Below are 18,525 nucleotides of genomic sequence, written 5' to 3' on the forward strand. Positions count from 1 at the left end.
CCTCCCGCACGGGGGGGGGGGGGGGAGTGGGGGGGTGTACCTTGTAGTGCCTGTAAAGCTTGTAGACTGCCAAGCACTACATCAGTGGCTCTCAGACCTGGCTGAACCTTAGAGCCATCTGTGAGGTTTTCAAAACTCCCTGTACCAGGCCATTCCCCAGAACCAGTTACACCAGACTGTCTCAAGGTGAGACCCAGGCATCCGGATGTTTTTAAAGCTCCCCAGGTGATTCTACTTTGCCATAGGAGTCAAGATTCACTGCCTAGACCAGTGTTTTGAACCTGAAGGTGATCCCGTCTCCACCCAGGAGTATATGACAATGTCTGGAGACATTTAATTTAATAACTTGGATGGGGGGGTTCTCTACTGGCCCCTCTGGCTTCTGCCTGCTTGATGCCGGTAGTGCCCCCACCCATGCTGTTAGGCAGGAGCCGGGGATACCACCGAGCACCCTGCAGTCCTCGGGACAGCCCCCCACGACAACTGCCCAGCCCAGTATGTCAACAGTGATAAGGTTGAGAAATGTTTAATGCTTTTTATTATTAAGGTCATTTCCCTAGCTGAGACCAAGGACATGAAAACTCAGAATTGCCTAGGATTGGGGAGACCCCTTTACCTTTGTGGCTCTGGGCTCTGTCCTTGAGCATAGGAAACTCAGGCAAAACTTTTTCTTTTAATTTTGTAAATTTATTGATTAGAGAGAAAAGGAAGAGGGAAGCAGGAACATGCCTCTGTTCCTGTGTGTGCCCTGACTGGGGATCAAACCCACAACCTCGGTGTTTCAGGACAAGGCTCTAACCAACCGAGCCATCCAGTCGGGGGAAAGGCAAAGATTCTTATAAAGACCATTCATTCATTCATTCATCACACAATGTTTAATGAAGACCTATTATGTGTGCCAGGCACCGAGCTAGTGCCACACCTATTGGTTGGGCATTCAGGAGCTCCCATCCCATCCCAGGTATTGAGACCCCCCATCAGACGACTCCCAGTACCTCCCTCAACAGTTGGCTTCCTCTGGAGGGCTCATCGGTGTAGCCCTATTAGTGTGAATGTGCATGTGAGATTTGATCCTCTGGTCCCAATGGGAAACTCAGCCCCACTCTGAATAGCTTGAGTGACGGGACCTATTTTAATGGGCAGCGGAAGACACAGGAGGTTTTTGAGCAGGAGAGTGGCATGATCAGCCTTTCAGCAAAACCAATCTGGCAGCTGTTCTCTCAGTGGTGAGAAGGGAAAAGAGCAAAGCATACCAGCTGGAGCTAAGCACAGGGCAGTCGCATTTAATTCAAAATTCACTTCATATGAGACTAATCTCCCCAAAGAAGTATATGTAAAGTGGGAGGCCTGTTTCTTATTGTGCCTAAATCTGTAACCACAGAGGCTGGCTTCTGGCTTTAAAGCAGCTTTCTGATTACTCAGCACCGTCCTGAACTTGGCAGCAGCGCGTGTCAGCTTGTTCAGCCATCTCTGTGGCATTTTATAGCACCTCTCACCTCCAGTCCAAAGCTATTGACGTTAGCTCTGCTTCTGGAACACTGTTGCGGGCTGTAACAGTGGCTGTAACAGTGTAACAGCCTGTTGCAGGCTGTACCACTCAACTGTCACTTGGATGCCCTTGTAACAGGTTATAAAGATTTTTAATGATAACAACAGTACCTGACAGCATAAGTGGGTACTATTCACGGACTCCCTCCCTGCATTTCCAAAGCAGGGCAACATACTGTGTTGCCCATAGGACTGGCCAGCTGGCCTGGTGCCACTAGGCTGTGAAAATAGTGTCACTGTATCTTGCAATTCCCTGGGTCTGCCAAGTTGGAAAGGTTTTTGACATATTTTTTTGAATTGAAGAGTTATAGTATTTCAAAATACACTCTGAGAACTTACTAGTATATTTACATCACATCAGATTTTCAAAAACTAAAACCATGTGTAGCTCTCAGGCAGAAAGTACTGAGACGGAGTGTCGGGAAAACAGCTGTGTTGGGCTTGCTTGCTGGCTTACCGGCTGCAAGCACTTTGCTTGATTAGAGCGTGAGCACGTGGCAGTGCCAGGTGCGTATACGCTATGTAAGGCTATGGGCGCTTGCCCTCAGGGCTGGCAGAGGATGGCAGATTGCGGGTGGCAGATTGTAGATTGCGTGGCCAACACTATGAGTGGTCATTTTATTGTTTGTTCGCTTGCAGCTGTGAGAAGAGGTTTTCCCCTGCCAGTTTGCTTGTCCTCCATTGCGAGACTTTATTAAATGAGTGTGGCCCTATGCTTTCCAGCTCCGCAGTTTCTCTACCGTCTGCCTGAATCCAATGAGAGCCTGCATGTCCTCAACTACCAGCATTACACTGAGCTGAGGGCGGTGGCACGACCCACTGAGCAAAGGCAGGCGGCTTTGCTCTGGAGCCATGCAGCCTGGGCTCAATCCCAACTCTGCTACTTCCTAGCTCTGTGAGGTTAAGACAAGGCACACATCCCCTGTGCCTCAGTTCCCTAATCTGTAAATCACAATTCCTCATTTACTTTGTGAGGATTAAATGAATTCAGAAAAAAACATTTCCCATCCATTGCCACATAAACATCTATCTGCTTTGGTGTTCATCAGCGGAGTGGACCACTGTCAGCTCGCTTGTTCCAAGTCTGGTCCCCTTTCCTCCGGAAGGAACACTCAATCCTCGCGGTTCAGACAGGACCTACCCCCCTCGTCCCAGCCACTCTCCAGGCCGGCTGCACAGCACGGGCTGGGCCGGTCAAGCCCGGGGTCACGAGGGCTGGCACAAGTACATCAGCTCACGTTTTTAGCTTAAACCACTGGGGAAAAGATGCTCCCATCACTTGGGGGTGCAAAGGGGGTCGAAGGTCAGCCTGGAGCTGCTGAGAGCCATCAGGGGAGGGAGCCTTACTGACATGAGGCAGAGACAAGAGAGGAAGAGACGCTTCCTCGTTTGTGTGTCGGGGCCCAGCCCTGCCAGCACCTGTCCCAAACCTCCGCTTTTTTCTTCTGAGCCAACTAACCTTTTTGTTTTTCCTTAACTAGTACGAGTTGGAGTTCAGTTACCTGTGACTAAAATAGTCCTATTATGTTATTACTCCCAACCTCCTGATAAAAAAAAAACAAACTGAATCTCTCTGACAAGTTAGTGAAATTGCTTCAAGTTACGCACTTTCATGTGTCAAAATAGGGTATTTTTTCCCCCTAACCTCTTCCTTTTTCTCCTCACTCACCTTTTAGTGAGAACGTTCGTTGGAATATAAAACAAGAAGAGATTTTTTGTGAGCTTATTCAGCACCCACCCTCACCATCACACACGTGCCACTCTGGCAGAGATCCTGGACCGGGGGTCGGGAACCTATGGCTCACGAGCCAGATGTGGCTCTTTTGATGGCTTTAATAAAACAATAATAACGTTAAAAATATAAAACATTCTCATGTAGTACAATCCATTCATTTCCTACCACTCATGTTCATGGTTGCAGGTGGCTGGAGCCAATCACAGCTGTCCTCAGGGACAACACCAATTTTTATTGGATAATGCCTAACATACACAGGTCATTGTGAGGTCAGGAAGTAAACTTCCCTCCTTTTAATCAAGTAGTCAGCTAGCTAATTGCAGAAACCCTCTTGACAAAGAAGATGGCTAAAAGAAAAATAGATGAAGAGTATCATACTTTTCAACAGGAATGGACAGAGGAATTCGCCTTTGTGGAGAGAGCAGGTTCTGCAGTGTGTCTAATATGCAATGATAAATTTGCATGGATGAAACGGTCAAATATAAAGTGGCACTTCGACACACACCATACTACATTTGCATCGAAATATCTAGCAGGGAACAGCAGGAAGAAAGCATGTCAAGAGCTCCTGTGCAGAGTGCATGCTATTCAGCAGCAACTCCGTGTTTGGACCCAACAAGGTGACTGGAATTCGGCTAGCTTTGCTGGTGCTTTAGCAATTGTGAGAAACAGAAAGCCATTCACAGATGGGGAGTATGCCAAAACATTCATGCTTGATGTTGCCAGTGAACTTTTTGATGACTTTTCGGATAAAGACAAGATAATCAAATGAATAAAAGACATGCCTCTGTCGGCAAGAACTGTTCACGATCGTACCATCATGATGGCAAATCAAATTGAGGCAACACAAGTGAAGGACATAAATGCAGCACCACTCTTTTCTCTCGCTTTGGATGAGTCAACAGACGTAAGTCATTTACCCCAGTTCAGCGTGATTGCAAGGTATGCTGTCGGTGACACACTATGTGAGGAAAGTCTTGCTGTTTTGCCTAATAAAGAGACAACAAGAGGGAAGGATTTATTCAAGTCTTTTACTGAATTCGCTAAAGAAAAAATCTACCAATGGATAAACTTATTTCGGTGTGTACTGATGGTGCTCTGTGCATGGTGAGGAAAAACAGAGGATTCATAGTGCTTCTTTGTGAACATGAAAAGAGACCCATCCTAAGTTTTCACTGCATCCTACATTAGGAGGTGCTTTGTGCTCAGATGTGTGGCGAGCAGCTTGGTGAGGTGATGTCGCTGGTTATTCGGGTGGTCAACTTTATTTTGCCCGAGCTTTAAATGATCACCAGTTTAAAACACTGCTGGATGAAGTTGGGAATAATTATCCTGGTCTGCTTCTGCACAGCAATGTACGTTGGTTGTCAAGAGGGAAGGTGCTCAGCCGTTTCACGGCTTGTCTGAGCGAAATCCAGACTTTTCTTGAAATGAAAAACGTCGAGCATCCTGAGTAGCTAACACTGAGTGGCTCCTGAAGTTCTACTATCTCGTGGACGTGACTGAACATCTGAACTAGCTCAATGTGAAAATGCAAGGCGTTGGGAATACAGTCTTATCCCTTCAACAAGCAGTGTTTGTATTTGAAAACAAGCTGGAACTCTTCATCTCCGACATTGAAACAGGTTGTTTACCACACTTTGAAAAACTTGGAGAGTGTAAAGATGCATGCACAGGAAGTGACTCTGCTCAACATCTTGATCTCCAGCAGCTGGCGGGCTTCACACCTAATCTCCTGCAGTCATTCAAAGCCCGCTTTGGAGAATTTCATGAGCGCACTTGTCTTTTTAAGTTCATCACCCATCCACATGAGTGTGCAGTGGACAGCGCCGACCTGAGTTACATCCCCGGTGTCTCCGTCAGAGATTTTGAGCTACAAGCTGCTGACCTGAAGGCCTCAGACATGTGGGTGAATAAGTTCAAGTCACTGAATGAAGATTTGGAAAGACTTGTATGACAGCAAGCAGAGTTGGCGAGCAAACACAAGTGGGGAGAAATGGAAAAACTTCAACCTGCGGACCAGCTGATTGTCAAAACTTTGATCGCGCTTACCGTCACATACCACACACTGCAGCGTGTGAGTATTGCTGTACTGACAATGTTTGGCTCTACGTATGCATGTGAGCAGTCATTCTCACTTCTAAACAATGTTAAGACCGATCACGTTTAATGGATGGAAGTCTCAACGCCTGCATGAAGCTTAACCTCACCATGTATCAACCAGACTACAAAGCCATCAGCAAAACCATGCAGCACCAGAAGTCGCATTAATGGTAAGAAGTACTTTATTCATCATTGGTTAACAACAGCATAACAGAGACTTATTGTACTTTAAAAGTGTTGGTCTTACATAAAATGCACACATTTACTTGTATTTAGTGTTAAACATATTGTATGGCTCTCATGGAATTACATTTTAAAATATGTGGCGTTCATGGCTCTCTCAGCCAAAAGGGTTCCTGACCCCTGTCCTGGACCATGGGGTGGGGGTTAGAGGTAGGGAGAGCAGAGTATTCATAAGACTAAGTAAATGAAGACAGAAGAAGAGAAGGATGGAGGCCTAATGAGAAATGATCTGTGGTGGTTTTTAAATATTTTGGCAAATTTGCCTGGCCTGTGGTGACACAGCAGAGTGTCAACCTAGGATGCTGAGGTTGCCAGTTCAAAACCCTGCACTTGCCTGGTCAAGGCACATACAATAAGGCATCAATGAACAACTAAAATGAAGCAACTATGAATTGATATTTCTCATTCTTCCCCCTCCATCTCTCTTCTCTCTCTGTAAAATCAATAAAAATCCTTTAAAAAAAAAAACTACTTTGGCAAATTCATTGATATGTTTTCTTTCAAAAGGCAGAGCCTAATTTCCCCCCACCCCTTTCTTGAATATGAACTGGTGTCAGAAGTGATGGATGGTATGCGACTTCTGAGGCTAAGTCATACAAAAATAGCATTTTTTCTTTCTTTTTCTTTTCTTTTTTTTAGAAAGAGGAAGAGGGAAGAGAGAGAGAGAGAATCATCAACTTGTGCTGTCCGAGATCAAACCCACAACTGAAGGAACCAGCTGGTACCCTTAGACTGTTGACCTTGGAGTCGAGCCAGTGACCCTGGGATTGAACAGGCGACCTTGGCGTTCTGGAATGATGCTCTATCCACTGTGCCATCAGCCAGGGCTAGAACTTTCCCCTTGCTCTTTCTCTTGGATCACTCAGCTGAGGGAATCCAGCACCTGTCACGAGGACACCGCAGCAGCCCCGTGGAGAGGCCCACCTGGACAGCAGCAGAGGCCTCTCATCACAACCACCTTGGAAAGTAGATCCTCTGCCCAACTAAGCCACTCTCAAGCTCCTGACCCACAGAAAGCATAAGATAATAAATGTTTATCTTGTTTCGAACTACTGAATTATGGGATAATTTGTTATACAGCAATCAATCGCTAATACAGGAATTCAGAAACACGACAGTGTGGCTTCTGTGGGCTGACAAGATCTCCATGGAAACCATGACGAAGTGCTGTGCCCCATCCTCTGGACCTCCTGAGTATGATCTATCAGCCGCTGGCAGGACTCCCTTTCTTCTCTATTGGGCTTTACAGGCAGAACCACGAGGCAGCACTGGGATTGGCACCTGGTCTTTGTGATGACATAGACTGGGCTCAATTCACGAGACCATATTTTAGAGTCTGGACTCGAGGAGCTAGAAAAGGGAGAGGGAAGAGCTAACAGACCTCAGGTTGCTCTTTTGAATACTAGAGAAACCAAGAATTAGGGGAAAGAATAAGATGGCGGTTCTCTTATTAATTTACTGAAAACACGATGGAGAAGTGATTATGGTAGAGATTAAGATAAAATCATACTGGATTAGGGTCAGCCCTAAATCCAACAATTTTCTAATCCTTATAGGACACAGTAAAGAAGGGTGATTTGAATATGGAAGCAAAAAATAGAGTGATGTGTGTCTACAAGTCGAAGAATGCCGAGGATTGCCTGTAGCCGCTAGAAGCTGAGAGCACGGCCCCGAACTGATTCTCGCTAAGAGCCTCCAGAAGGAACCAGCCCTTTCCCTATCTGGATTTTGGACCTTGGTCTCCTGAAGTGAGAGAATTTCTGTTGTTTTAAGCTCAAAACACCCCCCAAACTACCAATGATATTAAATAGATGAGGCAATATCTGAATATCAGATACTAGTTTCAAAATGGCATTAGTGGCTTGAGATGTCCCCATAAATGTATACTGATCGCCCAATCAGGCCAGGGTCATGGCTAGGCCACTAACACAGGACATGTCACATCAGGTTCAGCTGGTAGGTATTTGGAAAGGTAAGAGAAGGAAACGTTTAGCAGGCCTAGCCTCATGAGATACATTTACTTGGGCTCGCCCATTGTGTGCGTGGAACATGAGAGTAAAGAAGTATCTTTAGACTGTTTTGCTCCTGAAAGAAGAACCAGAAGGGGGTGATGTCTTAATCTGAAGGAACGAGCCTAGACCTCCTTGACATCTCAGACACCATGACAAGAGTGGGGGCCAGAGAATGCGGGGCACTGCCTGTGCCCACAGGAGCACTTTCATTCCTGGCCTGTAGCATCTTCCCTCCTCATTCTGGTGTTCAAGACCTCTGTCAGAGGTCCCTCCCCTGACGCTCCTGGACATACCCTTTCTGTCTGAGTCATGCTTGTCTCCTGAAGTGGACGTGATGGTTCCTGTACTATGCTGTTGTTCTTCTCATCCCCTACCCCCCCCCAAATGCTCAGTTCTTCCCTTTCTAGAATATTCTTGGGAACCTGCTGAAAAGGCCCTTTCTCTAAAAAGCCATCTTTGACTGACTTTCATAACTAATTCTGCTGAATTTTGATGGGTCTGGTGCTGCAGTGATCTTGGCAGAGAAGGGCCAAGTCGGGTCGCACATCCAGGAGTTCTTTCCTATTATCCCCATCTGGCCTTCAGCAGACTGTCCCCAGGCGGGTGGGACATAGTCTCATGCTGTCCTCTCCCTCCTCCCTTCGCCCTGTGTCCTCTGAGTTACTGGACTGTGCAAGTACGTTAATTAATAGCCTGCACTTCACACACCGTGATTATCAGCGCAGCCTTGGCCACGTTTTCATTTATGGCCCTCCTAAGGAGACCTCCAGACTATGTTAAGAACTCTTCCTGCCACGCAGCCATAGATGAGGACCTTTGGCCCACAAAAGGGTGCCACTCTTCAAATGCGGTGGGCATTGCATCACCTGATTTGGGGTATCGAGATAACGCCTGGAGTGTCTCAAGAAAATCTCTGCGATTTTGCACTTTAGGACTCTCACCATTTTATAGCTCCTTACTGATAATCCTCAAGGTTGCTGTAATCACTACAGATATTTCCCCCAAACCCCACCTGTTCTTCAAGACTCAGCTAAAGGCCCTGCCTAAAAAAGATGTCTTCCCCGTCGGCCCTGGATGACTTCTCTGCTGGCTGACATTTATTATTCAACTCCATTTTTTTTTGTGGCCCATTAACTCTCTTTAAGCACCTTTGGATCAAACAGTAAATCAAAACTGAAATGGCAAAATAGTGAGAAATTAATAAGGAAAAGACTACATAGGAGAAAATATTTGCAAGATGCATATCTGTCAGAGGACTTCTATACAAACTATGTAAAGAACTCCAAACGCAACAGTAAGAAAACAAATAACCCAACTAGAAAATGGGCAGAAGACTTGAATCAATACTTCACCAATGGAGATAGCAGGATAGCAAATAAACACATTGAATGATGTTCAACATCATTAGCTGTTGAAAATGCAAATTAAACCACAATAACATACCACAACAGACTTGTCAGAATAGCTAAAATTAAAATCTGATAATGCCCAGTATTGACAAGGATGCAGAGTTACTGCATCACACATACATTTTCAGTGGGAATATGAAATGGTAGGGCCACTCTGGAAATGAGCCGGGCAGTTTTTTAAAATATTAAACATATACTTTTCATACAACCCAGAAGTAACACTCTTGGGTATTTTTTCCCAGAGAAATAAAACCTTGTATTCACACAAAAAACCATGCATGAATGTCCATAGCTGCTTTGTTTATAATAACCTAAGACTAAAAAAAAAAAAAATTCAAATGTCTTTCAACTGATGAAGGGTTGAACAAACTGGGGTACATTCATACAGCTGAATACTACTCAGCAATTGAAGGAACAAACTATTGGTATTTACAATATTTGGATGGTCTTACAGCATTAAGAAAGTGAAAAAAGCCACTCTCAAAAGTTACATGCTATTTAATTCCATTTATATGGCATTATCTAAATGACAAAATTAGAGAGATGGAGGTCCAGCTCCTTCAGTGTTTGCCAGGGGTTAGGGAAGGGGCAGGAGGATATGACTGTAAAGGGACAGAATAAAGAGGGGGTTCCTTTGTGGGGACAGAACAGTTCTGTATCTTGATTATGGTTGTGGTTACATGAATCTATACATGTGATTAAATATCATGGATCTGTACACAAAGCCTTACAAAAAATAAGCACATATAAAATGCTGAAATCTAAGGAAGATTTGTAATTAATTGTATTAATTGTGCCAATCGATTTCTTGGTTTTGATAATGTTCCATTGTTATAGAAGATGCCACCATTGGAGGAAGCCTAGTGGTCGGTGCATGGGAGTTCTTTGTACTCTTTTTGTAACTTTTTCTAAGTCTATAATTATATCAAAATAAAAAGTTTTTTAAAATACTACATATAAAATCTAAGGAATATGACTAAAACAGGGATCAGAGAAAACATTTGTGCCCTTTAATTATTATTATTCAGCAAAAAATTATAGAGAAATTAATATATTTGTGATATCACTTCTGTTGTACAGTGACTTCCCCTAAGCATAGGGGTCTGTGTGTGAACTCTCCATTCTGCTCCTTTGGTCTATCAGTCTGTACTGGTGTTAATTAATACCATAGTATATTTATTAATTTGACATTATAGCATATCTTAATATTGTTAAGACAAATTCCCACCCTACAATCTTATTTTTTTAAAGATTTTATTTATTAGTTTTAGGGAGAGGAGAGAGAGAGAGAAAGAAAGGTAGGGGGGTTGGAGAAGCAGGAAGCATCAACTCATAGTTGCTTCCTGTATGTGCCTTGACCACACAAGCTCAGGGTTTTGAACTGGTGACCTCAGGATTCCAGGTCAACGTTTTATCCACTGTGCCACCACAAGTCAGGCCCACCCTCCAATCTTAGACTTAGCTATTCATGGACTCTTATTACTCCATATAAATTTTAGAGCAATTTTATTGTGTCCCCCCCCCCCCCACACACACACACACAAATATTCTACCTGGAATTTTGTTTAGGAGTACATTGAATTCATGGATGAATTTGTGTGGACTAGGAAACTTCACAATGTCATCTAATCCAAATATCTCCCTTTTATTGATAATTCAATCTTATACAGGAATGGACAAAAGTAGGTTTACAGTTGTTCGTGTGGAAAATGACATGCAGGTTAGAATTATTACAACAGCTTTATTAACCCTGTGTTCCACATGTCACAACTATATGTTCTATTTTTAAAATTGAATTGTATTGAGGTGACGCTGGCTAACATACTTATACAGGTTTCAGGAGCCCTCTGAACACCTCTGTACAGCGTATTGTGTGTTCACCACCCCAAGTCAAGTCTTCGCCTATCCCCCACCCTGTGTGTTCTTTAATAGAGGTGTCAAGGTTTCTGCATAGGAAATCTCCCTCATGCTCCATCCCAGCATCTGGAGGAGTTAAGGCCAAGCTGGTCACCAGATGGATGGCCTCACAGCCCCTGCCCAAGCCTCCAGCAAGATCAACTGGTTCTCATCTCTGTTGGGAGACCAAACTCAGGGTCCTTCTCCAGGTATGGTTTCTGTTGTTGATTAATCACCATATATGTTTTTTCTCACTTTTTTTTTTCATTAGTGGAATTTTGTTAGGCACATGACATATTATGAGTGAAAGAGAAATGCTGTATTTAAAAAGTCTCTTTCATATAAAGATAAAGGGTAAAAGAAGTAATTGTTAAAATTTTTCTTCATAGAGATCTTGTATGTTTTTATTTCTGTTAATTCTTATACTCTATAGATTTCTTGCCCTTATGAACAATTTCTTCTTTTCACTTCTTTATTTCTTATATTTTTAATTTATATTTTCTAGTAAGTCATGGCTAGTATAAGGCAATGCTATTGATTTAGTTGGCTTTTATATCTGGCAAACTTTCTGAACTTGTATCAGTTTTAACAAATGGTGTGTTGATTCTGACTTTTCCTGGGTAGATGATGGTTATATTGCCTCAAATAATGCCAGTTCTAAGTCCTCACTTCTGATCTGCTTGTATTATACTTAACAGTGATAAATCAGAGAAGGCATGTTGTTGTTTTTATTAAATCACATTAGTTTACCTAACATGTACTTTATATGAATTTGGATTCTTAAAAGTTTTCTAAGTTTAGTTTCAGGAAGAACAATTTTTTTTTTTTGTATTTTTCTGAAGTTGGAAACAGGGAGGCAGTCAGACAGACTCCCGCATGTGCCCAACCAGGATCTACCAGGCATGCCCACCAGGGGGCGATGCTCTGCCTATCTGGGGCGTTGCTCTGTTGCAACCAGAGCCATTCTAGTGCCTGAGGCAGAGGCCATAGAGCCATCCTCATTGCCCGGGCCAACTTTACCCCAATAGAGCCTTGGCTGCAGGAGGGGAAGAGAGAGACAGAGAGGAAGGAGAGGGGGAGGGGTGGAGAAGCAGATGGGCACTTCTCCTGTGTGCCCTGGCTGGGAATCAAACCCGGGACTTCTGCATGCCAGACCAACGCTCTATCACTGAGCCAACCGGCCAGGGCAGGAAGAACAATTTTTGACACATTTTTATGGATTTGGAGTTTATCTTATTTTTCAGTATTTTTAAAATTATTTTTATTTTATTTATTCATTTCATAGAAGAGAGAGAGAGAGAGAGAAGGTAGGGAGGAGCAGGAAGCATCAACTCCTGTATGTGCCTTGACCAGGCAAGCCCAGGGTTTCAAACCGGTGACCTCAACATTCCAGGTCTCAAGGCTTTATCCACTGCGCCACCACAGGTCAGGCTATTTTTCAGTATTTTAATAGGCACTTATGTATTCTATAAACCAATTCAAACAAGGGTCCTTTAATTTAAAAAAAATCTTTGTAATGTAATTTTATTATTCCCTCCAGACACAGGGAAACAGGCACATCCACATTGAGAGCTTTAATTCTGCAATGTTAGCCACAGGCCAGGTGACAGGACATAGAGTGCTGTTCTGCTTCCTAGTGGGCATAAATTGTTTAAATAATTGTATGCAAAATAGACAAACACATAAGCAAATAATTTTTTTAAAAAACTAACAAACTTGATTTTCTGTCATCTCTCACCCAGCAAAGAATACATACCTATCATTTATCTACAGAAGTCACCAAGGGTCAGACCATCAAGCCAAATTCCCAGTCCCTGCTATCACAGAAGAGCTGTAAGTGAACCCAAACCAAAACACAAAATGAAGTGGGGGAAGGGGACAACAGAGAATACAGAGCTGGTGAAGTTCAAGTTTTGTGACACTTTGGATTCAGCCCTAAGAGCTGAGAAAAACTGCCTTGGCTTGAGCTGCTCATGAACTGTACTTCTCTGGATACACAGTCCACCAGGTTCTTTTTTTTTTTTTTCTTAAAGATAACTTTTTTAAAATTTATTTTTTAATTTTTTATTCATTTTGGAGAGGAAAAAAAATGAATGGGGGGAGAGAGAGAGAGAGAGAGAGAGAGAGAGGAGCAAGAAGCATCAACGCCCATATGTGCCTTGACCAGGCAAGCCCAGGGTTTTGAACCAGTGACCTCAGCATTCCAGGTCGATGCTTTATCCACTGTGCCACCACAGGTCAGGCTGCACATGGTTCTTTCAGGGAAATCTGTTGAGCATCTCAGCAAGAACTCCAAAGTGCTTCAAAAGATAACTTTCTAAAATATGAAATCAAAACCTTATACAAACATAAAAGGAACACTTAGCAAAGATTTAAAATTAACTCATTAGTTAATTAGGCAACCAGTTAGATGTTACAATCTGCTTGTATTCATTTCCAATCTGCTTATATTATCATTCAAATAGAGATTTGATTTACAAGATTCATATTCTCTACTGGATAAAACCTACTTGCATTGCCATGATCAGGAATCAATTGTGGAGCTATTGGCCAGAAATATTTGCATTACAATCAGTTCTATAAGTTAACTTTTATTTCTACAGAGTTGAAAACTAGCCTAATCAAAGATAACCAAAGGCAAAGATCCCCTAAATAGGTGAGCTAGACAGAGCACCCAGTCATATTTTTTTGCCCATTTCAAAAATTTTTTATAATTTTTCAGAAATGAATAAAAATGTTATAAATCCACAAAAGTGAAGAAAATGAGAGAGAGCCATTGAGTGATGGGAAAAATGGAAAAGTGGTTGAATGAACGTGGTGATTGACTTAGCAGAGTAGAAAAAGGAAACTGAAGTGTCACAAAAAGGTATGCCAATAAAAAGCAATCCAATTTAGCCACAGAGCCTTCTGTGGGGCACAGAAGTCAGAAGCACAGAACGCCCCGGGAGGCAGGGGAAAGACTAACAGCAGAAGGATTAACTATATTCACATCTACAAAAGAACGGCTGGGATCCTGCATTTCCACCTCTGTGCCATCCAGAAAATTGACTATACCTATCTTACCCCATCAAAAACTACAGGTTTACTCTCTCGGAAATTGTCCAAGTGGGCTTCTAGATGTAATGACACTGGGCACAGCACAGCCCCCATTGGTTGTGGTGCAGCCTAAACCGTAGGGCTACAATAGGAGGGAGAAGGGCATCGCCAGGACAGTATCATCAGGGAAAAAATGTCTTTACTTGATGTGCTAGATTCTATTGAAAATGATTTTACATTATAATTGAGAGTTTGGAAAGAATTAAAGATGAGTATTAGATTGCATGGGAGAGGGACAAACTTTCCTCTACTTTAAGGTTCTTCTGGCTGGTCTAATAATCAATTAAACATGAGATGGATTAGCAAGAAAAAAATAACCAAATTTAATACATATATATGTATGGGAAGCCCACATACATGAGTCAGAAACACTCCATTCATGAGAGGTTCAGAAATAGAAAGGGAGATAGAGGTACATAAGACATCCTGAGCTAATGCACCCTGGGGGCTTCAAAGGGTCATTTCCGGGTAAAACAGAAGTTTAGTAAATGGAAATTTGTCCTGTCTTACAGATAGGTCAAAACGTGGTAGGCAGTTAGATAGACATGAGCAGAGCAAGGACTATAGGCCAGGCACAGAAGGGCAGAAAGGCAGAGGGCTTCAGACCCAAAGTCTCTCTTTTTTTTTTTTTTTTTTTTTGTATTTTTCTGAAGCTGGAAACGGGGAGAGACAGTCAGACAGACTCCCGCATGCGCCCGACCGGGATCCACCCAGCACGCCCACCAGGGGCGATGCTCTGCCCCTCCGGGGCGTTGCTCTGCTGCGACCAGAGCCACTCTAGCGCCTGGGGCAGCCTCTGCTGCGGGAGGGGAAGAGAGAGACAGAGAGGAAGGAGGGAGGGGGTGGAGAAGCAAATGGGCGCTTCTCCTATGTGCCCTGGCCGGGAATCGAACCCGGGTCCCCCCGCACGCCAGTCCGACGCTCTACCGCTGAGCCAACCGGCCAGGGCCCCCAAAGTCTCTCTTAACATCACTTTTCAGGCTGAGCCTTTTAGAGTAATTTCAGAGAGGTCAGTACAGTTAAAATTATTAACACATGTGATTAACCAAGCAGGAATGGAGGTTGTCATGGTGACAATGAACAACTCGGAGACCAGATGACGTGCTCCAAGGGGCTGAGGGGAGGCAAAGCCCTGGTCAGCAAACCAAGGGACTGAAGCCTGGTCCCCAGACTTACTTAGATAGTTATTAGCCAGTACAAAAAACTCAAGAAAACAGACAGCAGACGTTTTCAGGGAGTAAAGTACAAGGAACATGATGACTTCTAATCTCTGTTCTGAGAGCCTAAACATATTCTGCATTGCTGAATCTTATCCTGCTGTTGTGCTATTTCCAGCATGCACTGTTTCTAGTATGGGGTCAGAGAGGCTCCTGGACTCTCGTCCACTCAGGGCTTTCGCCCTATGGTGCCTCACTGTCTCTTTTTTGTTTTTTGTATTTTTCTGAAGTTGGAAACGGGGAGTCAGTCAGACAGACTCCCGCATGCACCTGACCGGGATCCACCCGGCATGCCCACCAGGGGGCAATGCTCTGCCCATCTGGGGTGTCGCTCTGCCTCAACCAGAGCCATTCTAGCACCTGAGGCAGAGGCCACAGAGCCATCCTCAGCGCCCAGGCCAACTTTGCTCCAATGGAGCCTTGGCTGCGGGAGGGGAAGAGAGAGACAGAGAGGAAGGAGAGGGGGAGGGATGGAGAAGCAGATGGGCGCTTCTCCTGTGTGCCCTGCCTGGGAATTAAATCCGGGACTCCTGCACGCCAGGCTGATGCTCTACCACTGAGCCAACCGGCCAGGGCGCCTCACTGTCTCTTAATGTCATCCTAACTCTGCATATTTTCATAGCATATTCCTACAGGAGGTGGTAGACTTTTCTCAGGATTGTCTTTAAAGACATAATATTTCCTTAATATATAAAAACCTCTTTGTAAGTCAATGAAAAAAACTAATGACCCAATTTAAAATGACAAAGGATATAAAAAGACAGCTGGCAGAAAAATAAAAAGGTTCACAAATATTTGAAAAATGCTCAATTGTGCTTTTAATAAAAGAAACCCATTTTAAAACATAAAATGCATTTTACATAGTTTCTTGATAAATATTTAAAAAATTATTTGCTAATACATAGGGTTGCTAAGAACATGATGAAATAAGAACTCTAATACATTGGGACAACCTACTTGAAAACCACTACAATTTTTTTTTTTTTTTTTGTATTTTTCTGAAGCTGGAAACGGGGAGCAGTAAGACAGACTCCTGCATGTGCCCAACTGGGATCCACCTGGCATACCCACCAGGGGGCAATGCTCTGCCCATCTGGGGTGTCGCTCTGCCTCAACCAGAGCCATTCTAGCGCCCAAGGCAGAGGCCACAGAGCCATCCTCAGCGCCCGGGCCATCTTTGCTCCAATGGAGCCTCGGCTGCGGGAGGGGAAGAGAGAGACAGAGAGGAAGGAGAGGGGGAGGGATGGAGAAGCAGATGGGCGCTTCTCCTGTGTGCCCTGGCCGGGAATCGAACCTGGGACTCCTGCACGCCAGGCCAACACTCTACCACTGAGCCAACCGGCCAGGGCCGATATTTTCTTAATAGCATAATGTTTGTAGTTATAAGTAGTAGTAAGCGACTCAAATGACCTTCATCTCAGGGCTGGCTAAATTAATTATGGTACTTGTAAGCAGTGAGACACTAGGCAGCAGTCAGAAAAAATAAGAAATGTCTTTCTGTATTGCTAAGGAAAGTTGGCCAAGATTAGAAAAAAGAAACGTGTGAATCCAAGTTTGGGTAAAAAGGCAAGAGGGAGAAAATATCTTAGCATTTGACTTTACATGCAATAAAGGATCTCTGGAAAGAAAGGAACATAAGAAATTCACACAAATGTAGCAGCAGTGGGAACTGAGCATAGGTGAACAACACTTTGCATAGGTGAAAAAATAAGTATTTTTTTTTACACTACTTGAATTTCAAACTATATGACTAGGTTACCTTCTCAAAAATGCAATAAAATATAAATAGGTAGCCCTGGCCAGTTGGCTCAGCAGTAGAGCATCAGCCTGGCATGTGGATGTCCCAGGTTTGATTCCTGGTTAGGGCACACAGGAAAAGTGACCATCTGCTTCTCCACCCCTCCCTCTCTCCCTTCTCTCTCTATCTCTCTCTTCTCCTCCCACAGCCACGGCTCGTTTTGAACAAGTTGGCACCGGGTGCTGAAGATGGCTCCATGGCCTCACCTCTGGTGCTAAAATAGCTCAGTTGCCAAGCAATGGAGCAAAGGCCCCTAACTGGCAGAGCATTGCTCCATAGGGGGCTTGCCAGATGAATCCCAGTCAGGGTACATTCAGGAGTCTGTCCCTCTGCATCCTCTTTTCTCACTTAAGAAAAAAAAAGAATAAAATATGAATAGGTAAATAAATAAATAAGAATGAAGTAGATAAATAATATGTTGATTTGAAAATATTTTCAAGGTATATTAAATGGAAATGTCAGACATTCCTTAGGTCTGGTGGAAGGAAAGGTCAATGGGAAGAAGTTTCCATCCAGTGAGATTGCCAAAGGCAGTCTAGGGGTTCTTGCAGACGTAGGGACAGACCCTTGGAAAGAGGTGGTCTGCAGTGACCCCTGCCTACTCCCTACCTCTTTTTGACTGTTGGTAAGGGGGTGAGAGAAAGTGGGGAGGACAGGGGATTGCAAACGGGCCCTTTCTGGGCCAGAGTAATTTCATCCCTGTGGCCCTGGGAGAGATGAGGATGTGTAACTTCCTGCTCTCCTAGCCTGCCTTCAGAGAGCATGCAGGGAAAGCAGCTGTGTTAGGCTTGCTCGCTGGTTTACTGGCTGCAAGCACTTTGCTGATTAGTGCATGAGCTCGTGGCAGTGCCATGTGTGTATAGTCTATGTAAGGCTAGGGTGTTTTCCCTCAGGGCGATTCTCCCAGATCACATTCCCGCCACTACGAGGTACGGTTTTCCTGCTCCCTTGTCCTTCACTGCAAGAAGCAGGTTTTCCTTTATTAACTCTTTTCTTTTTTTGTTTATTCACTTGCCTGTTTTTGTAAGCCTCCAATAAACTGATGTGGCCCTACGCTTTCTGGCTCCACAAGTCATCTACCATCTGCCCGAACCTGCCTGGCCTCAACCACCAGCATTACAGAGCAAAAGCGAAGAATCACATTTTACATAAAAACTTAGGCGAACCTGCCTGGCCTCAACCACCAGCATTACAGAGCAAAAGTGAAGAATCACATTTTACATAAAAACTTAGGCGAACCTGCCTGGCCTCAACCACCAGCATTACAGAGCAAAAGCGAAGAATCACATTTTACATAAAAACTTAGGCGAACCTGCCTGGCCTCAACCACCAGCATTACAGAGCAAAAGCGAAGAATCACATTTTACATAAAAACTTAGGCAAGGCCCTGTGCTGCCTGGTAGCTGAAGGAACTTCCAGGTCCTATTCCTTCTGAGTCTCCAGATGAGGACAAAGCTGATTGCTCATA

Source organism: Saccopteryx bilineata, chromosome 10 (genome assembly GCF_036850765.1).
Source record: "Saccopteryx bilineata isolate mSacBil1 chromosome 10, mSacBil1_pri_phased_curated, whole genome shotgun sequence".
NCBI classification, from domain to species: Eukaryota; Metazoa; Chordata; class Mammalia; order Chiroptera; family Emballonuridae; genus Saccopteryx; species Saccopteryx bilineata.